At 44.4% G+C, this 22,770-nt stretch overlaps 1 pseudogene; it reads left to right on the top strand.

The window, feature by feature from the left end:
- Positions 1-7,482: 7,482 nt before the first annotated feature.
- Positions 7,483-22,535, top strand: LOC138674505 (serine/arginine-rich splicing factor 9-like; annotated as a pseudogene).
- Positions 22,536-22,770: the final 235 nt, after the last annotated feature.

The raw sequence follows: 22,770 nt of genomic DNA, 5'->3' as shown, positions 1-22,770 counted from the left end.
ACATCACTTTAAGTACCGGACCCAGTACCGTGTATCCCTAGGCCCTGGTGGGTGCCCCATATGCCCCCCATCTCCCCTTTGCTCTTCATTTTGGGTCCTCAAATCTCCCCCACACATTAAATCCCCCCATCCCCACTACAAATCTCCCCACACACAATAAATAACCCCATCTCCACTCCAAATCTCCCCACACAAACTAAATCCCCCATCCCCATTTCAAATCTCCCCCCACACATTAAACACCCCCATCCTTACTCTAATTCTCTCCCACACATCAAACACCCCCATCCCCACTCCAATTCTCCCCAAGCATAATAAATCCCCCCATCCCCACTCATATTCTCCCCACACACAAAAAAATCCCCCCATCCCCACTCCAATTCTCCCCACACACAGTAGATCTCCTCATCCCCACTCCAATTCTCCCCCGACACGTAATAAATCCCCCTATTCCCATCCCCACTCCAATTATCCCCACACACAATAAATCCACCCATCCCCACTCCAATTCCCCCCACACATTAAACACCCCCATCCCCACTCCAATTCTCCCCAAGCATAATAAATTCCCCCATCCCCACTTCAATTCTCCCAAGCATAATAAATCCCCCCATCCCCACTCAAATTCTCCCCACACACAATAAATCCCCCATCCTCACTCCAATTCTCCCCATACACAGTAAATCTCCCTATCCCCACTCAAATTCTTCCCATACATAATAAATCCCCTATTCCCACTCACATTGTTCCCACACATAATAAATCCCCCTATCCCCACTCAAATTCTCCCCACACATAATAAATCCCACCATCCCCACTCAAATTGTCCCCCCGTGCACTTAATCTTCGGTGTCTTCAGCTCCACCATCCTTGCCCATTCCACCACCTCCAAAATTTCCTCTTCCCCACCACCTTCATTGCCCATTCCACCACCTCCATCATTGCCTTCTCCCCCCACCCCCATCATTGCCCATTCCACCACCTCTATCATTGCCTTCTCCCCCATCCCCATCAATGCCCATTCCACTACCTCCATCATTTCCTCCTCCCCCACCACGCCCATTATTGTCCTTTCCACCACATCCATCATTTCCTCCTCCCCATCATCCCCATTCTTGCCCATTTCACCACTTCTATCATTTCCTCCTCCCCTACCATCTACATCATTGCCCTCTCCATCACCCCATCATTGCCTTCTCCCCATCATAACACTCTCCTCCCCCTACACACACACAGACACACACAACACCATTTACCTCTCTTCACATTCCCCCACAGTGCTACACACACACACAAACACTCACCACTCTGCCGCAGCATCTCAGTTGCCTTCCTCTCTTTGGCACAGCCGCCGCTGAATAATGACTTATAAGGAGTATAAGAAAATCAAAAGAAAATGGACGCTAGAGCTGAATAAAAGATATACCGTATTTTCTGGTGTATAAGACGACTGGGCGTATAAGACAACCCCCAACTTTTCCATATAAAATATCGAATTTGGGATATACCCATCGTATAAGACGGGGGTCATCTTATACGCCCAGTCATCTTATACGTCGTGTGGTTCCCAGGGTCTGGAGGAGAGGAGACTCTCCTTCAGGCCCTGGGATCCATATTCATGTAAAAAATAAAGAATAAAAATAAAAAATATGGATATACTCACCCCTCCGAAGGACCCTGGCTCTCACCGCTGAAAGAGTCTGCCTCTGTTCCTAAGAATGCAGTGAGTGAAGGACCTTCGATGATGTCACCGCGACATCATCGAAGGTCCTTCACTCACTGCATTCTTAGGAACGGAGGCAGACGTTTGCAGCGGTGACAGCCAGGGTCCTTCGGAGGGGTGAGTATATCCATATTTTTTATTTTTATTCTTTATTTTTTACATGAATATGGATCCCAGGGCCTGAAGGAGAGTCTCCTCTCCTTCAGACCCTGGGAACCATCCAGGATCGCTCCATGCACCCGTACCCGGCGTATAAGACGACCCCCGACTTTTGGGACAATTTTTAGGGGTTAAAAAGTCGTCTTATATGTCAGAAAATACGGTACAATCTTTATTACGGACAAGTAACATAGTAACATAGTAACATAGTTAGTAAGGCCGAAAAAAGACATTTGTCCATCCAGTTCAGCCTATATTCCATCATAATAAATACCCAGATCTACGTCCTTCTACAGAACCTAATAATTGTATGATACAATATTGTTCTGCTCCAGGAAGACATCCAGGCCTCTCTTGAACCCCTCGACTGAGTTCGCCATCACCACCTCCTCAGGCAAGCAATTCCAGATTCTCACTGCCCTAACAGTAAAGAATCCTCTTCTATGTTGGTGGAAAAACCTTCTCTCCTCCAGACGCAAAGAATGCCCCCTTGTGCCCGTCACCTTCCTTGGTATAAACAGATCCTCAGCGAGATATTTGTATTGTCCCCTTATATACTTATACATGGTTATTAGATCGCCCCTCAGTCGTCTTTTTTCTAGACTAAATAATCCTAATTTCGCTAATCTATCTGGGTATTGTAGTTCTCCCATCCCCTTTATTAATTTTGTTGCCCTCCTTTGTACTCTCTCTAGTTCCATTATATCCTTCCTGAGCACCGGTGCCCAAAACTGGACACAGTACTCCATGTGCGGTCTAACTAGGGATTTGTACAGAGGCAGTATAATGCTCTCATCATGTGTATCCAGACCTCTTTTAATGCACCCCATGATCCTGTTTGCCTTGGCAGCTGCTGCCTGGCACTGGCTGCTCCAGGTAAGTTTATCATTAACTAGGATCCCCAAGTCCTTCTCCCTGTCAGATTTACCCAGTGGTTTCCCGTTCAGTGTGTAATGGTGATATTGATTCCCTCTTCCCATGTGTATAACCTTACATTTATCATTGTTAAACCTCATCTGCCACCTTTCAGCCCAAGTTTCCAACTTATCCAGATCCATCTGTAGCAGAATACTATCTTCTCTTGTATTAACTGCTTTACATAGTTTTGTATCATCTGCAAATATCGATATTTTACTGTGTAAACCTTCTACCAGATCATTAATGAATATGTTGAAGAGAACAGGTCCCAATACTGACCCCTGCGGTACCCCACTGGTCACAGCGACCCAGTTAGAGACTATACCATTTATAACCACCCTCTGCTTTCTATCACTAAGCCAGTTACTAACCCATTTACACACATTTTCCCCCAGACCAAGCATTCTCATTTTGTGTACCAACCTCTTGTGCGGCACGGTATCAAACGCTTTGGAAAAATCGAGATATACCACGTCCAATGACTCACCGTGGTCCAGTCTATAGCTTACCTCTTCATAAAAACTGATTAGATTGGTTTGACAGGAGCGATTTCTCATAAACCCATGCTGATATGGAGTTAAACAGTTATTCTCATTGAGATAATCCAGAATAACATCCCTCAGAAACCCTTCAAATATTTTACCAACAATAGAGGTTAGACTTACTGGCCTATAATTTCCAGGTTCACTTTTAGAGCCCTTTTTGAATATTGGCACCACATTTGCTATGCGCCAGTCCTGCGGAACAGACCCTGTCGCTATAGAGTCACTAAAAATAAGAAATAATGGTTTATCTATTACATTACTTAGTTCTCTTAGTACTCGTGGGTGTATGCCATCCGGACCCGGAGATTTATCTATTTTAATCTTATTTAGCCGGTTTCGCACCTCTTCTTGGGTTAGATTGGTGACCCTTAATATAGGGTTTTCATTGTTTCTTGGGATTTCACCTAGCATTTCATTTTCCACCGTGAATACCGTGGAGAAGAAGGTGTTTAATATGTTAGCTTTTTCCTCGTCATCTACAACCATTCTTTCCTCACTATTTTTTAAGGGCCTACATTTTCAGTTTTTATTCTTTTACTATTGATATAGTTGAAGAACAGTTTGGGATTAGTTTTACTCTCCTTAGCAATGTGCTTCTCTGTTTCCTTTTTGGCAGCTTTAATTAGTTTTTTAGATAAAGTATTTTTCTCCCTATAGTTTTTTAGAGCTTCAATGGTGCCATCCTGCTTTAGTAGTGCAAATGCTTTCTTTTTACTGTTAATTGCCTGTCTTACTTCTTTGTTTAGCCACATTGGGTTTTTCCTATTTCTAGTCCTTTTATTCCCACAAGGTATAAACCGCTTACACTGCCTATTTAGGATGTTCTTAAACATTTCCCATTTATTATCTGTATTCTCATTTCTGAGGATATTGTCCCAGTCTACCAGATTAAGGGCATCTCTAAGCTGTTCAAACTTTGCCTTCCTAAAGTTCAATGTTTTTGTGACTCCCTGACAAGTCCCCCTAGTGAAAGACAGGTGAAACTGCACAATATTGTGGTCGCTATTTCCTAAATGCCCAACCACCTGCATATTTGTTATTCTGTCAGGTCTATTAGATAGTATTAGGTCTAAAAGTGCTGCTCCTCTGGTTGGATTCTGCACCAATTGTGAAAGATAATTTTTCTTGGTTATTAGCAGAAACCTGTTGCCTTTATGGGTTTCACAGGTTTCTGTTTCCCAGTTAATATCCGGGTAGTTAAAGTCCCCCATAACCAGGACCTCATTATGGGTTGCAGCTTCATCTATCTGCTTTAGAAGTAGACTTTCCATGTAATTTTCAGTTTTGTATTAAAAGAATCATAAAGATAAATGTTAATGACACAATAATTAAAATGGAGGACAACACACAAGTACCACATATATGACTGAGAAGGACTAAATGAAATAGACAAAACAGCCAATAGTAGTATAATCATATATATACGTAATAATAATGTACTAATACACACAACTGTATGCAATAAGGACACTTAAAAACCATTGTTGATCTGGGAAATTAGTACATGCATATAATCCCCTCTATGGTATATGGGATATATACAGGGGTTGGACAAAATAATGGAAACACCTGGAAACATCAACAAAAGTTAGTTTAATATGGTGTAGGTTCACCTTTTGTGGCAATGACAGCCTCAAATCTCTGAGGTATGAATTCATACAAGGTGTGAATTGTTTCCAAAGGAATTTTAGCCCATTCTGCAGTTAAAACACCCTCCAGTTCTTTGAGCGACGATGGCAGCGGAAATCGACGTCTAACTTGAGTCTCTAAAATCGACCATAAATGCTCAATAATGTTGAGGTCTGGGGATTGTGAGGGCGAGATGAGATGCTCAACTTCATTAGAATGTCCCTCGTGCCATGCTTTAACAATTCTAGCTGTATGAAATGGTGCATTATCATCCTGAAAGATGGCGTTCCCCTCCGGGAACAGTGCTTGAACCATTGGATGCACTTGGTCACCCAAAATGCCTAAATAATCTCGGCTGTTAATTCTTCCATGAAAGGATATCATTGGCCTGGCGGATCTCCATGAAATAGCACCCCAGATCATCACAGAACCTCTGCCATGTTTTACGGTTGGGAGAAGGCAGTCTGGATGGAATACTTCTTTAGGCTGTCTCTAAACGTACACTCAGCCGCAGGTCGGAAATAGGGTAAATGATGATTCGTCTGAGAAAATCACGTTTACACTGCTCGAGGGACCAATACTGGAGGTTTCTACACCACTCTAAACGCTTGGAAACATTTCTCATTGAGAGCAGCGGTTTTCTAATTGCAGCTCTTCCATGGAATCCAGATTTGTGCAGCTCCTGACAAACAGTTTTTGTGGAAACTGGGTTCTGTAGGTGTTCAATGAGCTCAGCAGTGATTTTCGGAGCCGGGGTCTTGCGATCCTCTCTCACAATTCGCTTTAGAGTCCGACGGTCTCTCTCAGTCAACTTCGACTTTCGGCCAGACCTGTGCTTTGCTGCGGACATTTTTCCTTCTCTTTCAAACGCAGTCATTACTTTGGAGACAGTACCTCTTGACACGCCAAGCATTCGGGCACTTTCTGTTACACTAGCGCCTGCCATACGAGCACCAACAATTTGGCCTTTTTGAAAATCCGAGAGGTCTGCCATTTGTATCAGGTTCTCATCAATGTTCATACAATTATGCAAAACAAACAGTTAATTTACATACACATATCACATAACACAAATAATCAACTACAAAACATTACCATATGTCACGGTTTGCATGTTTATAACATGTTCAAAGAATATGATGCCAAAATGTTAGGTGTTTCCATTATTTTGTCCAACCCCTGGTATGTGTGTTTGAAGAGGTATGGCTGAAAAACCACAGGATAATCAAATCACATCAGGATAGGTAAGTAAAAATAAATATAATAGAGCGCAAAGTGCATTGTGCAGTTAATAACTTAATATAACCATACATGTATGTACATGCAAGTTCCATTGGCAAGTGCCATGTGGAACATCATTAATTGGAAAAACATATAAAGTGCACTAGCCAAATAAAACCTATACTTTCAAAATATAAACCTGTAGTTCAGTGGAAGTAAATCCCATACTGGGTGATGTAAAATGAATACCACTATTGAGAGTAAACAAGTGGTCCAAGAGAATATATAGACCAACCTGAGGCAGATGTAGACAGGGAAAACCCCAACGCGCATTTCGCTCAATGCTTCTTTGGCAGGGAAGTCAAAACAACGCACGGGGACGCATCCTCATACAACTCATGTCCCTGCGTACACAATGTTAAATATAGCTACACAAGACGCATGCGGATCTTAAGGAAAGAAGTACGCAGGTGTACGCTGCGCACAGAAAAGCTAGTGTGAAACTGGCCTAAGCCTGACACCTGGTGGATTACCAGATGCTGAACAAAACTTAAGCATTTTCTGCACAAATGCCTTTCCCTTTTTCCTTCACCACTTCGACAGGAGCTCTACCTTGCTCAGTCTGTCCCTTAGTGGATAGTTACCCCTTTTTCTCTCTTTTACAACAAGAATACTGGACTAGAGATATAAGCTAGCGAGGACTCTTACCTTTCGCTATGGTCACTTTCTCTGTTTCTCCATTCCTAACTTATATAATAATATAGATACATATATAGAGCTAACATATTCTGCAGCGCTTTACAGTTTGCATACATTACCATCACTGTCCCTGATGGGGCTCACAATCTAAATTCCCTATCAGTATGTCTTTGGAATGCGGGAGGAAGCCGGAGTACCCAGAGGAAACCCACGCAAACATGGGGAGAACATACAAACTCCATGCAGATGTTGTCCAAGTTGGGATTAGAACCCAGGACTCCAGCGCTGCAAGGCTGCAGTGCTAACCACTGAGCCGCTGTGCTGCCCCTATATCTATCTATATAATCATCTAAGGGGTACTTTCGTCTTTTTGTCTGGCCCCTCCCTACTCTCCTCTAGTCAGTGCCCCTCCCTACTCCCCTCCAGTCAGTGCCAGTGTGTCGCCCCATCCCAGACCAACTTTTTACTATTGATGCTGCACATGCAGCATCAATAGTTAAAAGATATAATGTTAAAAATAATTAAAAAAAATAAAAAATGATGCTATTCTCACCTTCCGTCGCATCTGCAGCTTTCCCGCTCCTCGCGATGCGGCCAGCAGCTTCCGTTTTCAGAGATGCATTGCAAAATTACCCAGATGACTTAGCGGTCTCGCGAGACTACTACGTCATCTGGGTAATTTCGCAATGCATCATTGGGAACGGAAGCTGCCGGCCGCATCGCGAGGCGCGGGACCGCTTCAGAGGACGACAAAAGGTGAGTTGAGTATATAACTATTTTTTATATTAATTCTTTTTTTCATGGGGATATGGTGCCCACACTGCTGTATACTACATGGGCTGTGTTACATACTACATGGGCTGTGTTATATACTACGTGGGCTGTGCTAAATACTACGTGGCTGCTATATATTACGTAGCTGCTATATACTACGTGACTGCTATATACTATGTGGCTGTCTGTGTTATATACTACGTGGCTGTGCTATATACTACGTGGGCTGTGTTATATACTGTGTGGCAGCTATATACTACATCGCTTGTATTTCTATGCAGCTGTCATGGTCACGTCAGCAGAGCCAATGGCCAGTGAGAGCACTGCGATGTGATCTTCGTGCAAATAATACAGTAGCCTTACTAGACCTGTCTTGTCGGGCAATGTGCTCTCTGTCCCCTGGACCCTCTGTGTTCACCTTTTTGGCGAGTAGGTGCAAATGTGGCTGCTGCACCTACAGTCACAGCAGCCTCCAGGTTACTAGCTGGAGCCTGAGGTTTTCCCACTAGTTCAGGATCCAGTTCCCCTACTGCGGCCTGGTTCCTCCACTTCTGGATATGGGTCCCACGGGTGGCTTCCGCACTTTCCATGTCCCTGGAACCCCTTCTTCCTGGGAGCTTCCTCTCTTTTCTTTCCTTCTACTCACAGGAACAGCAGACTCTCACGTCTGCTCAGCTCTGGCTCTCCTCACAGACTCTCCTTAACTCCTCCCTCCTGTCTCCCCTGACAACTCCTTACTCTCCACCCACTCCCTCTACCTAATCCCTCCCTGGCCTGGGGAGGGCTGGTGTTGGGTGCAAGTGTTATGGTTCTGTGCTGAATCCCTTTCTTACCAGGGAGTTGGGTACCACACCTCTGGTTGGTTGAGATGCAGAACCTCTGTGGCGACTGGACCTGCAGGGGCACCACATTACAATATAACTACTCTGTCCTCCTCCTCCTAGACCTGTCTTCTGCCTTTGACACAATGGACCATTCCCTACTATTACAGACCCTCTCATCTCTTGGCATAACTGACTTGGCTCTATCTTGGATTTTGTCGTACCTAACAGATCGGACATTCAGCGTCTTCCACTCGCACACCACCTCCTCACCTCGCTCCCTATCTGTCGGAGTCTCGAAGGTTCAGTCCTAGGGCCTCTGCTCTTCTCTATCTATACCTTTGGCCTTGGACAGCTTATAGAGTCCCATCGTTTTCAGTATCATCTCTATGCTAACGACACACAGATCTACATCTCTGTACCAGATATCACCACCCTACTAACCAGAAACCCACAATGTCTGTCTGCTATTTCATCCTTCTTCTCTGCTGGATTTCTAAAACTTAATATGGACAAAACAGAATTCATCATCTTTCCCCATCTCACTTGACTCCCCCAACAGACCTATTCATTAAAGTAAATGGCTGCCCACTCTCCCCAGTCCCGCAAGCTCGCTGCCTTGGGGTAATCATTGACACTGATCTCTCCTTCAAACCACATATCCACTTTCTGCCGACTCCAACTCAAAAATATTTCCTGGTTCCGTACATTCCTCAACCAAGAATCAGCAAAAACCCTAGTCCATGCCCTCATAATTTCCTGCCTTGACTACTGCAACCTCTTGCTCTGTGGCCTCCCTTCTAACACTCTCGCACCCCTCCAATCTATTCTTAACTCTGCTGCCCAACTTATCTACCTGTCCCTCCACTATTCCCCAGCCTCTCCCCTTTGTCAATCCCTGCACTGGCTTCCCATTACCCAACGACTCCAGTTCAAAACCCTAACCATGACATACAAAGCCATCCACAACCTATTTCCTCCATACATCTGTGACATTGTCTCCCGGTACTTACCTGCACGCAACCTCTGATCCTCAAAAGATCTCCTTCTTTACTCTCCTCTTATCTCCTCTTCCCACAATCGCATACAAGATTTCTCCCGCGCATCCCCCCTACTCTGGAACTCTCTACCCCAACACATAAGACTCTTGCCTACCGTGGAAACCTTCAAAAAGAACCCGAAGACCTACCTCTTCCAACAAGCTTACAACCTGCAGTAACCACCGATAGAACAAACGGCTGCACGACCAACTCTACCCTCGCCTACTGTATTCTCACGCATCCCTTGTAGATTGAGAGCCCTCGCGGGCATGGTCCTCTCTCCTTATGTACCAGTCATGACTTGTATTGATTAAGATTATTGTACTTGTCTTTTATTATGTATACCCCTCCTCACATGTAAAGCGCTATGTAATAAATGGCGCTACAATAATAAATAATAAATGTTATTATATTTTTTTCTTCGGAATATAATTGCTATACCTGTGCATCCAGTTTCTAAAGGACTAGGTCTGAGTTGGAACAGTTTAGTAGTAAATGAAACAACAATAAGCTCATTCTACCATGTGTGCACACAGCACTAATGCTATTTTATGGAAGAAAGCAATGTGTGAGATGACTCTGCAGGGCTTCAGCTATCTAAAACTGGTAACGTTGTTGAGCATTACACCTGGTACATTATCACATAAGGTAGTTCATCTTTCACAGCAATTTCAAAGCAATGTTTTTATTTTTTTTTTATTGATCAGTGCTTTTCATTGCTAACATAGGTGTTGTGCAATGATAATGGTAACATAATAGTTTTCAAACAAGCCATAGGAAGATTATTATATCCTGCTGGCTTGTTTCAGCATAGATTTCACAAAGCTTTAATCCTTCCTTTAAAATGTTCCAGTGAACCATTTGTATCTTATGTCAGGAAATTTCACATATTATTATCCAAGTACACTTTAAATAGAAAGAAACTATATCAGTATTTTTATACTTGCACAGCAGTGTATACAAAATTGACTGGCCTTTAGTATTGATGACTTATCTTTAGTTCAAATCATATACAGTATGATAGAGAAGGTATGATTCCCAGTGTAAGGGTCTTGGTCGGGACTGTAGTCATGGCCAAACACTCTGATCCATTAGTGCCATGGTCTCCCAATACATGAAAACATTACTCTGTGTACCTGTGACTCCATTCTCTATGCTGTCATGGTCACCTCTGCTTTGCTGCAGGTTTCCATCAGTGGATGTAACAGAGATTGAGACACAGTCCTTTCCAACTTTCAAATCAACAACTTTACTGTAAGCTTTACACAGCACATCCAGACTCTTCACAGCAGTTACATCAGAATCAGCATTACAGATTTAATCTCCTCTCCCTTCACCTTCCTTCCTTTCACATAACGCATACCAAGGTCGGACCATGCCGCACAGGTCCTCAGTGTCCTCCCAATTCAGCTCTGCCACGGTTAGGCCTTTCTTAGTCTACTTCGCCCCAGACAAAAGAGTTTCCACCTCCGAAGCTAGTTGCAACCTGGTGAGTGACCTGCCCTTCAGTACTGTGCTCTGTGAAGTCCCAGCACTGTCCTGCTCCCAGCTCACTGCTTCTTGGATCTGCCCCAGCCACCGTTTCGCCCCAGGTACTGGGTACATATGCCCAAGCTGCCACATTCTAGGGCTAAATGTGCCCGCGTATTGTCTTCTTTCTTAATGCTGTGCTGGCCTCCACTTTTCTTGCTTGATGCTGTGGATGTCTGGGCTCTCTCCTTTAAGTTGAATAACATTGCGTGGTAGCTGCTAATGTCCTGGGCCTAGAGCCCGTGTGGATTGACTGGGCGCTCGGGCCCTTCTGACTAGATACAGGAAACACTCCATCCCTTAGCTGCAACTGACCCCTCCTACAGCACATGAAATACAATATATACATTTAGCATAACAATACATGGTAATACACTTGATTGCGTAGCAGTATCATTATATAAGAGGTGGTAATACACTTAAATCGTGTAGCAATACCATCACACGTAAATTATATGCAAACACTGATAACATACGGCACTGGGACGAGAGGGAAAGGCAAAGGCAATAACATATTTTACCATACCCCCTACATTAGCACTATAACAAATCTGTGCTCTAGTGAGATCTTCGTTCTTTTGATTGTTCACCAGACTCAATTTATTTCATTTCATAGTGGCTTTAACCAGACTGAGCTGCAATACCAGGTACATCAACTACAAAATATATCGCGCAGTTCCTCGAGCTTCAGGGTCACCAAGCACCACAGCCCCCTCAATCAATTCATGTGATTTTTTTTTTATTACAATGTTCTTCAAATTCTAGCACATTTCCTAAATGCGATAGTGGTTTTCATAAATAAGAGCACACACAAATTACTAAACATAAAGATACTGGTTAAAGGGCTTCCCAATATACAAATACATATATTCTTTCTCCCAGAAACAGCATTTCATCTTTCCATGTGTTATGAAAACACAAAAAAGCATAGTAAAACCAAAAACACACTGTTGCAAAAAAAATCACAGTGGACAGCAAGTGCTAGTAAAAAGATGGAAAAAACTGGGTATTTGGTTGATACGTTTTTTGCAAAAAATGTATATTAAGCCGCTCTACCAAACGTCAAGGTATACCCATATCAGAGCAGTCCTAACTAATGTATGTAATCCCTATCTGATGTATTTAAAACCTGGTCATATGTACAATACCTGTATGAGCAGGATTCAGAAAAGGAATGTCCATGTGGACACGCTGGACAGAACGGCTCCTGTGCGCACAGCTCAAAAAAAGAGGGGTGGAGGCCTCTCCAGTCTTGTGGACACAAGAAAACAATTATATGAAACCAGAACACATGAGCTGCGCGCACAATGAACAAGCCCGTAGAGACATGTTCACACCACCAAGAGACTTGAAAACACAAAAAAGCATAGTAAAACCAAAAACACACTGTTGCAAAAAATCACAGTGGACAGCAAGTGCTAGTAAAAAGATGGAAAAAACAGGGTATTTGGTTGATACGTTTTTTGCAAAAAATGTATATTAAGCCGCAGTCCTAACTAATGTATGTAATCCCTATCTGATGTATTTAAAACCTGGTCATATGTACAATTCCTGTATGAGCAGGATTCAGAAAAGGAATGTCCATGTGAACAAGCCCGTGGTGGTGTGAACATGTCTCTACGGGCTTGTTCACTGTGCGCGCAGCTCATGTGTTCTGGTTTCATATAATTGTTTTCTTGTGTCCACAAGACTGGAGAGGCCTCCACCCCTCTTTTTTTGAGCTGTGCGCACAGGAGCCGTTCTGTCCAGCGTGTCCACATGGACATTCCTTTTCTGAATCCTGCTCATACAGGTATTGTACATATGACCAGGTTTTAAATACATCAGATAGGGATTACATACATTAGTTAGGACTGCTCTGATATGGGTATACCTTGACGTTTGGTAGAGCGGCTTAATATACATTTTTTGCAAAAAACGTATCAACCAAATACCCTGTTTTTTCCATCTTTTTACTAGCACTTGCTGTCCACTGTGATTTTTTTGCAACAGTGTGTTTTTGGCTTTACTATGCTTTTTTGTGTTTTCAAGTCTCTTGGTGGTGTGAACATGTCTCTACGGGCTTGTTCACTGTGCTCGCAGCTCATGTGTTCTGGTTTCATTTCAATGTGTTATGTCTGGTTTTGCAGCTGAGCTTGTATACCATAGGTGGGCTAAGGTACACCATACCATAGGTGGGCTAAGCTGCAATACCAAACACAAATTGTGTATAAGTGTGACACTGCTTAGAAAGAATGCAGCCTTGTTACTTATTCCCAATTCCCTACTTCCAGACTACTCATGGACTTAAAATATCTGGGTAGTCTGCATTGGAAATGACATTCTAAATGTCATTGCAGATGACTGAAGATGCACTGAAGATGCAGGATAAGGGAGCTAGCTGTCAGACACAGCCAGACTCCTCGTAGAGAAATCAGAAATGGTTTATTAACCTCTGTCCTCCTGATCACTGCATACATAACACTATTGGAATGTTGTATATACAGACTCAAGGTGCAATCATACTTGCGCGACGATCACATCGCAATTCTCGGACTGGCCGTCTGCTCTCCTGACCTGATCATGACAGCATGTATTTCTATGAAGACACAAAAGAGAATAGTAAAACCAAAAACACTCAGTTTGAAAAAATGTTGCAGTAATCCGCAAGTGCTAGTAAAAGATGTAAAAAACAGGGTATTTGGTTGATACGTTTTTTGCAAAAAATGTATACTAAGCTGCTCTACCAATCTTCACGGTATACCCTTATCAGAGCAGTCCTAACTAATGTATGCAATCCCTATCTGATGTATTTAAAAACCTGATCATCTGTATATAACCTGTGTGAACAGGGTTCAGAGAGGAAAAATCCATGTGTGCATACAGGGTAGAACAGCTTTTGTGCAGATAGCCCAAGAGGAGTGGTGGAACTCCCCAGTCTTGTAGACACAAGAGAACAATTATGGAAACAGGAACACATGGGCTACTTGCACAGTGAACAAGTCTGTATGATCATGTTCACACACCACCAAGAAACCTGAAGACACAAAAGAGAATAGTAAAACCAAAAACACTCAGTTTGAAAAAATGTTGCAGTAATCCGCAAGTGCTAGTAAAAGATGTAAAAAACAGGGTATTTGGTTGATACGTTTTTTGCAAAAAATGTATACTAAGCTGCTCTACCAATCTTCACGGTATACCCTTATCAGAGCAGTCCTAACTAATGTATTTCTATGCAGCTGTCATGGTCACGTCAGCAGAGCCAATGGCCAGTCAGAGCACTGGAATGCGATCTTCGTGCGAATAATACAGTAGCCTTACTAGACCCTTAGGCTATGTGCCCACGTTGTAGAATTGAAGCAGAATTTTCTGCTTCAAATCTGCACATCCTTGGCAGTAAATACGCATGCAGATTTAGATGTGTTTTTGACACATAATTGATGCGTTTTGCATGCGATTTTCAAGTGCAGCGCCCCAGAGTCCTGGTCATTGCAGTAATGTTATTCTTCCACCAGGGGGAGTGATGTTATGTCTAAGGGCAATGAAGGAGATCTTCTGTCCAGGTATCACAACCACAAACACACTTCACACTCCAGGCCGCCAGGGGGAGCCATGCTTCTATCTTCTAGGGCACTCCTCACACTTGGGTAAAACTGGTGGGTTGGTTAGGAAGTCAGACAGTCAGCCCTGACCGAGGTTGGCAGAGGCTGGTTGGAGTGGGTACACGGTACAGGGTACCCCTGCGGGAGGCGAGGGTACACGGAGCTGCGCCTGTATCCCATGCAGCAGCATCCTAAGAAAGGACACGAGAGGAATTGTGTTGCAGTGAGTGAGCAATGAAGTCATAGCAAAAGGAGAGGAATATTAGAGGGAGACCAGCTAGAAGCAGGCTGCCTCCTTCTGAAGCGCAGCATCGGTAGCCAGAACACCGAGGGAGTAAGGAACTCTATGCTTTACTTCAGAGACTGGCAGGACAGTTAATTCCACGTTGGCTGCCCAACCATATACCCAGGAGCCAGGGTGGCAACTTGTGGAGGCCGGGGCGTCTCTAGGGTCCCTATAAAAAGCCTCAGGCCACCAGTCATACGGATTTGTCCTATCCATCAGGGGGACACAGAGGAAGAGACTTAACACCTACAATAGTTGTGAGGACCTCACCGAGTTGCTCAGCAGGGAGAAACTACAACACTCATGCGCTAGAGGAAGGCTATTGAATTCCACCTGGATAAGGGGACTCTGGATTTGCCTTCAGACCAGCTGGACTCTGCCTGCCCCGTGATCTGGTGCTCTGGACTGTGGATGCTGAAGCCTTAAGTAAAGGTAAAGAGACTGCAACCTTGTGTCCTCGTTATTCCCTGCACCTTACAACATCCACCATCCACCATCTACATTCTAGGAATCCCTGGGGATACACTTCACCTGTGGGAATGTATACCTGCTGCCATAACATCACCCCAGCGGACCCTTAAGCAGCGTTGGTCACCCTGACCGAATACCACAGGTGGCGTCACAAACATTATCCCTTTAAAGACCTTTCCCCATTTATCAACGGACGTCCCCTAGAGCCACGGACCGGGTCAGCCACCGTGACATCCCCACTGAGAACCGAAGGGCCCGGGACCGAGTAACCCCTAGCCCCTTGGGCGCTCCACAAGCACTTTTCTAATGCATGTCTATGGATGCGTAATTGCCGCAATTCCGCAAAAATAATGAACATGCTGCGTTTTTTACCGCAATGCATTTCTGTCGCGGAAAAAAAACATAGCTTGGGCACATCAATTGCGGAATGCATAAAAAATTAATGGGATGCTGTTTGTAAGCTTTTTTAAGCGTTTCCGCAGCGGAAAATCGCGGCAAAAACTCTTAAAAAATGCAACGTGGTTACTAAATGTACATGGACCATATAAAACTATTGTAAATGACATTTTTGAAAACATAAACAGTCAAACAACTAACAAGAAGAAAAGAAAAGGAAATAACAAAGGAAGAATGGAAGATGGGTAATTTGGTCAATGGCTAAGATAGCGATATCCAGACCTTTTTTGCATTAACATTTTTGAAAATGTTATTCGTATAATTAAGTCAAACAGAACATTCCCAGTATCAAAGAAGAATACAAATATGAGAGCCTTTCCTAAGCGTGTCAAACTAAATCTCAGTCCTCACACCAAAAAAAGAGCATGCACCGCACCTCTTAAAGCTCATACATTGATCTAATGCTGCTAGGCAAAAATATATGTTAAAGAACATAAGGTTCCAAGTTTAACATTCTGATCAGACTGTATGTAGCCCACTGTCACGTCATGGTAAGCCTCTCAGTGGGTCCCTATCGCCTTAAAAATGAGGCGTCCTGTGCTGACCACTGCCGCGGCAACAATGCACTAGCAGGGCAGATGGTGTGATGCCTCACAGCACCCATGCTGCAAGTCTAAGTCCCTGTGACTCCAGACCATTCCTCCTCAACAGCACAAAACTATAGCAACAATGGTCGCCACACAGCGCCAACACCAAATGAAAGGAGCATTGAAACTCATCTTCCTCAAGCTCTCCAATGAGACCAAAAATAGGTTGGACCCCTTTCTTTGCAGTCTCCTGCAAATTTAAAATCACATGTGCCACATGGGAGGAGTGCAGGTCCAAAAAAGGAGAAAGAACATGCTATACACAAAAAAAGAGCATGGGCTGCACCATCAAAAATTCACACATTGATTTAATGCCGCTAGGCAAAAATATGTTGCTGCACATGAGTTTCTTAGTTTAACATTCTGATCAGACTGTATGAAGCCCATCGCCACGTCACGGTGAACCTCTCAGTGGGTCCCTATTGCCTCAAAGGTGCGGCGTCATGCACTGACCACCGCCGTGGCGACAATGCACCAGCAGGATGGACGGCCTGGTGCCTCACAGCGCCCATACTGCAAGACTGAGTCCCCATGAAAAAGAAAGGGGTCTAGCCTATTTTTACTCTCACTTGAGAGCTTGAGGAAGATGATTTTCAATGTTCCTTTCATTTGCTGTTGGCGCTGTATGACGGCCATTGTTGCTGTGGTTTTGTGCTGGTGGGGCGGTGCGGTCTGGAGTCATGGGGACTCAGTCTTGCAGCTTTGGTGCTGTGAAGCAGCAGGCCATCCGCCCTGCTGGTGCATTGTCACTGCGACGGTGGATAGCGCATGACGCTGATCCTTTAGAGCGATAGTGACCCACTGAGAGGTTCGCCGTGATGTGGCACTGGACTTCATACAGTCTGATCAGAATGTTAAATTAAGAACTTCATGTTCAGTTATATATATTTTTGCCTAGTGGCACTAGATCAATGTATGATCTTTATAGGTACTGTCCATCCTCTTTTTTAGCATATTGAATCTCAGTCCTTACTGATTGGTTACTCCTTTCATAAAACAGAACATTACCACAAATGTGATACACCCCATAAGAAAAGAGGGGAGAAAACAATTACTGCTGTTAAGAAAGTGATATCAACCTTATAACGATTAGGCCGATTTCACACATCAGTGTCTCCGGTACGTGTGGTGAGTTTTCACAAGTACCGGAGACACGTACACACGTAGACCAATTCATTTTCTGTGCATACCTCAGTGTGTTTCCACGGATCATTTGTCCGTGGGCAAAACACACTGACATGTCCGTTTTTTGCCATCAGCATGGACTGCAAAACGTCCTGCACACGTGCACATGGAGAACACACATTGATGTCCTCCGTGTGACACTGACGGCCGTCGGAGAAAAGGCGCTACTGTAAGCACTGTTCCCTAGCGGCTGGTGCTGAAGGCAGCTCTCATCAATCTCCCCTGCTCGGCCAGCTAGCAGAGGAGAATGATGAGCGTTATACTAAAGTCCGAACAACAGCAGGAGGGGGCTTTTGGGACTGTTACCCCCATCATCTGACACCTGCTGCCGCTCATAACAGTGACAGTAGGTGTGGATGATTGGGGTATTCCACAGCCGCTGGCTGCGATTGCTTGGAAATAAATGAATGAAAAACCCGGTGTGGGTTCCCCTCTATTTTATTGAACCAACCAGACAAAACTCACAGCTGGGGGCTGCAACCCCCAGCTGTCAGCTTCTGCAAAGTTGGTTATCAAGAATGAAGGGTCTCCACGCTGTTTTTTCTTAATTATTTAAATAATTTCAAAAAACGGTGTGAGGTCCCCCCCATTTTTGACAACCAGCCTTTCTAAAGCTCACAGCTGGGGGCTGCTATTCTAAGGCTGGTAGGGGGCCATTGATATAGGCCCCCAGCCTAAAAATAGCAGCCCGCAGCTGCCCAGAAAAGGCACCAATTCTGGCACGTTGCCCGGCTCTTTCCTCTTGCCCTGTAGCAGTGGCAAGTGGGGTAATATTTGTGGGGTTGCTGTCACCTTTCAGGTGACATCAAGCCAACAGCATAGTAATGGAGAGGCGTCTATAAGACACCTAGACATTACTAATCCTATAGTTGTAATGTTAAATAAAGACATGGCCAGAATAAAGTCTTTTATTTGAAAAAATTACACAGACACCTTAAATGTTCTAAATTAAACCATACTTATGGTCACACCTAATTCCCCAATGCCCCCATTCTCCAGTAATAAAAGTAAAATAATAAACCAGCAATATACCCATACCTGTCCACCGATGAGTGGCTGAGAGCTCAGCATCATTCACCAGCAGTGACATTATCACTGGCTTTTTCCCACGGTCCAGAGGTCACCTCAGTTCAGCCCGGCTGTGATGAGAGCTTTAACAAGGCTGGTTGTCAAAAATGGTGGGAACTCTATGCCGTTTTTTTAAATTATTTATTTAAATAATTAAAAAACAGAGTGGGGACCCCTCTATTCTTGATAACCAACCTTGCAGAATCTTAGAGCTTCACTACGGATTACGAATTCTTTCCATATATCTCTGCTGGAGCCGGTCATCCTGAGTCCCTTCTTCAAGGATCCCAGTATCACGCCCATGCCAACTACCTCTGATGATGTTTTGGAAGTGGAGAACATCTTGGCCATGAACAAGTCCTTGTTGAATGGAAGGGATTTGGTCCCGAAGAGAGATCCTGGGAGCCTAAGGAAAACATAAATGCTCCAATTCATCTTCAGAACTTCCTCGATGGCCTGAAGAAGAGGGGGCGTAAAGGGGGAAGTACTACAACGTTTTTTGCAATCCGTCGCAATCCGTCATTTTGGGCAAAAAACGGATCCTGCAAATGTGCTCGCAGGATGTGTTTTATGCCCATAGACTTGTATTAGCGGCGGATCGTGACGGATGGCCACACGTCGCGTCCGTCGTGCGACGGATCCATCGTGTTTTGGCAGACCGTCGTCACAAAAAAGTTAAATGTAACTTTTTTGTCCGTCGCATTTGCCATTTTCTACCACACATGCGTGGCCAAAACTCTGCCCCCTCCTCCCAGGACTTCAGAATGGACAGCGAATGCATTGAAAAACTGCATCCGCTGCCCACGTCGTGCACAAATTTCACAACATGCGCCAGTACGTCAGCCCGACGTATGGTGACGGACCCGTACCGACGCAAGTGTGAAAGTTGCCTTAGCACCACGCCGGACCCCTGCTCTAACAGGCAGGGTTTCCGGCATGTCACTTCACTCACCCATGCTGGGGTTGGTTCTTCCCTTCCCCATGCTATGCATGCTTCCAGCAGAACTTCCAGCCGGGACTCTAGCCATGTCCTTAGAGCACGCTCATGGGTGCTCCCACCCTCTTAAAGGGCCAGCGCATACACTTGCTATTTCCTCCCCAGCCAATGGCTGGGGAGCAGTATGTATATATTGCTCCCTCCCCACTGGGGAGATGCCTGAGCAACCTTCCTGTTTTGCAGTCAATGTTGTGTAAGGTTGCATACCAGTTCCTACTGCACTCTGGTGCAAATTCTGCCTGCTGCACTCTGGTGCAAATCCTGCCTGCTGTACTCTGGTGCAAATCCTGCCTTCTACACTCTGATACAAACTCTGCCTGCTGCACTCTGATACAAACTCTGTCTGCTGCACTCTTATACGAACTCTGCCTACTGCACTCTGATACGAACTCTGCCTGTTGCTCCATCCAGTCTGTCCTCTGGGTCTAGCTACTGCGCATCCCTTAGTCTATCCTGGAGTGGCACCTGGCGTTCATGGGGAGCCAAGTCTAACCTCACCATCAGAGGCTCTAGTGAACAGGCAGGTGCTCGTTTTGTCACAGCCCTTCAGGCTCTCCGTGGTCAGTGGCACAGTGGTTTCACAAACCACATCCGTGACAATGGGCAGGCATTATTTGGCCAAATTTTGTGCAATGTGTCTCATGTATTTTTCCTAATTTTAAAAAGCCATTTTTGCTATTCACATTTCATATATTTAACATTTACAAGCTTTAACACATTTGAGTGCAACCATCTTCGTATATTGTACATGTAAGTAGCTGTTTTGGTATGCACCTGTTCAGACCAGTTTTGATGTGCTGGGTCAGTTTTCTGTTACTTAAAAGCAAGAAAAAACAATGTTAAGAAAATGTATCAAACAAAATTACTAATGTAACATAATATCTCCTTTAACTTCTTCAAGACATATGTTGTTCTAGGTCCGCCATTGTGTAATCAGTAGTCGGTCTTCCCATACGGTTGATGGAATGTCTCCAAATGGAGAGTGTAAAAGGTTGGGTAGGGGTAGTTGGAGTAATAAGTTCTGTGAGGATCAGTGTAGTATGAAGTATTGTGAAGAACCATTCACTATTTATTCGACGCAAAGAGGCTAAATTGAATGTGCATATGTTGGAGATGCTTTTTTTTACTTTTTTGTATAGAAGTGGAACGACCTGAATTACCACTCCTGAGTTGGCTCAGTTTTACATTTCTCATTAAAGTCTCCTTTACGTGCTTATGTAAATATAACAAACTCTGCCATGCTTACCTACTGCCGCTCCAGCATGCCTCTCCACTTATGGTCCCAGAAGAAGCATCCTTGCGAAACGGCGCTCGTCGGGCGTCGAGACAGCGCAGGCACACGCCTCTATATGCCTGCTTGATTCCAGGGCACTGGCCTCTATCTCCTCCACGGCTCTGCACAGGTAATAAAATCCACTTTATAAAACGCCATCTACTTCTCTCAGCCACTGAAGCTGTGACTATATAGGGATTCGTGCATCAGCCTCATGAGTAGCTTTTTAAGTACCAGCGGTTTTTTGTACACTGGAATACCCTTTACCAATGCACTGCCTTTGGCTTCGTCACTATATACGTGATGTATGATATGGTTCTGTAAGGTGGTTTAATTTTACCTGTTAGTCCAGATAGCCATAATATTGTAGCCACACTTGTACTTCATAGATCAGCAATACCCTGTTTTGGAGGGGGATCTATTTCATGCGGCATATATACTACTCCATAAACATCAATTATTTATCTTGCTGGCTTTTCTCTCCCTTTACCACTTGGAGGTCCCATTTTGTGTCTTTTTTATGCTAAACATTTTTTGTGTCCCCCCATGTTTTTAATTAATGTATTAATAAACAGTTATTTTAACGTTAATTTTTGTTCATTTCACTTCTTATCCTCTGCCTGGTATACCTCTTAGAGGATTATGGTTGTAATATACCCTTTGGAGTGACTTTTTGAGCCACAAATATAAATTAGGACTATGATAATGGATGTAGGAGCCTTGGACACATTGTCAAATATTGTTCCCAGGGCCTTGGCCCCATGCCTGGAGCCTGTCTGCCAGCTCAGCCATCAACATCTGCTAAAATGAGCCAGCAGGGTCTGAGGGGCACTACCCCAGGACACACCAGCAAAGGATGAGTGATATACCCTGTTCACACTAAATGGCAGGTTGACCACCCTACACCAGCCAACCTCCATAGCCACCTCCAGCAAGTCAAGGTCAGTGATATCATGGCCCATGGACCTCGGAACACCAGGTCTTCCATCACTCTAGCCAGTCCAGATATTGTACCAACAGAACACCATTTACTAGGCCGCTAAAGGGCCTTCTCCAGAATTGGGGGTCAGCGGTTGGGAAATGAGCACATTTTAGTGGGCAATTTACCAGCCAATAGACGAGAGAAGGAGTTGGAGGAGTTGTTCCGTCAGTACGGGAGGTGCCACACCATTCACCTTCATCATCTTCCACGAGCCACGGAAGCACGAAAACACTGCGAGTTGAAGCAACGGATACAAGTTTTGTTCTCGTCGTTTAAGTGTGGAGTTTCCCAGGTCAAAGAAGAGACTAGGGGGAGGTTATGGAGAACTCCGCTGGAGGAACGTGGCATTTTCACAGCGAACTGAATACAGAGCCCTCATCTTAGAGCTTCCCCCCTCGGGAAGTTGCCATGATCTAAAAGATCATATGAGAGAAGCTGGAGTTGTCTGTTATGCTGATGTGCACAAGGATGGCACCGTGATTGTGGAGTTTGTTCGCAAGGACGAGATGGAATATGCTTTCAGGAAACTGGATGATACAAAGTTTTGTTCTCATGAAGGTGAAACCTCTTACATTTGTGTCTCTGCTTAAAGATATGCTAATTGTTTGTCCCCGATAAGTAGAGAAGGATAACTGGAAGCCTATCACATCTGGTTAATTAACCCCTTTCTGCCATCTGATGTATTATTCCGTCCATGTGACCTGGGCCCGTCTGACCATGGATGGAATAGTACGTCACATGCGATTAGCCGTGCTCACGGGGGGAGCGCAGCCGATTGCGGCCGGGTGCCAGCTGATTATTACAGTTGACACCTGGTACTAAGTG

Source organism: Ranitomeya imitator, chromosome 4 (genome assembly GCF_032444005.1).
Source record: "Ranitomeya imitator isolate aRanImi1 chromosome 4, aRanImi1.pri, whole genome shotgun sequence".
NCBI lineage: Eukaryota > Metazoa > Chordata > Amphibia > Anura > Dendrobatidae > Ranitomeya > Ranitomeya imitator.
Note: the sequence above shows the minus strand (reverse complement) of the source record. Positions and strands in the feature narration are given on the sequence as shown.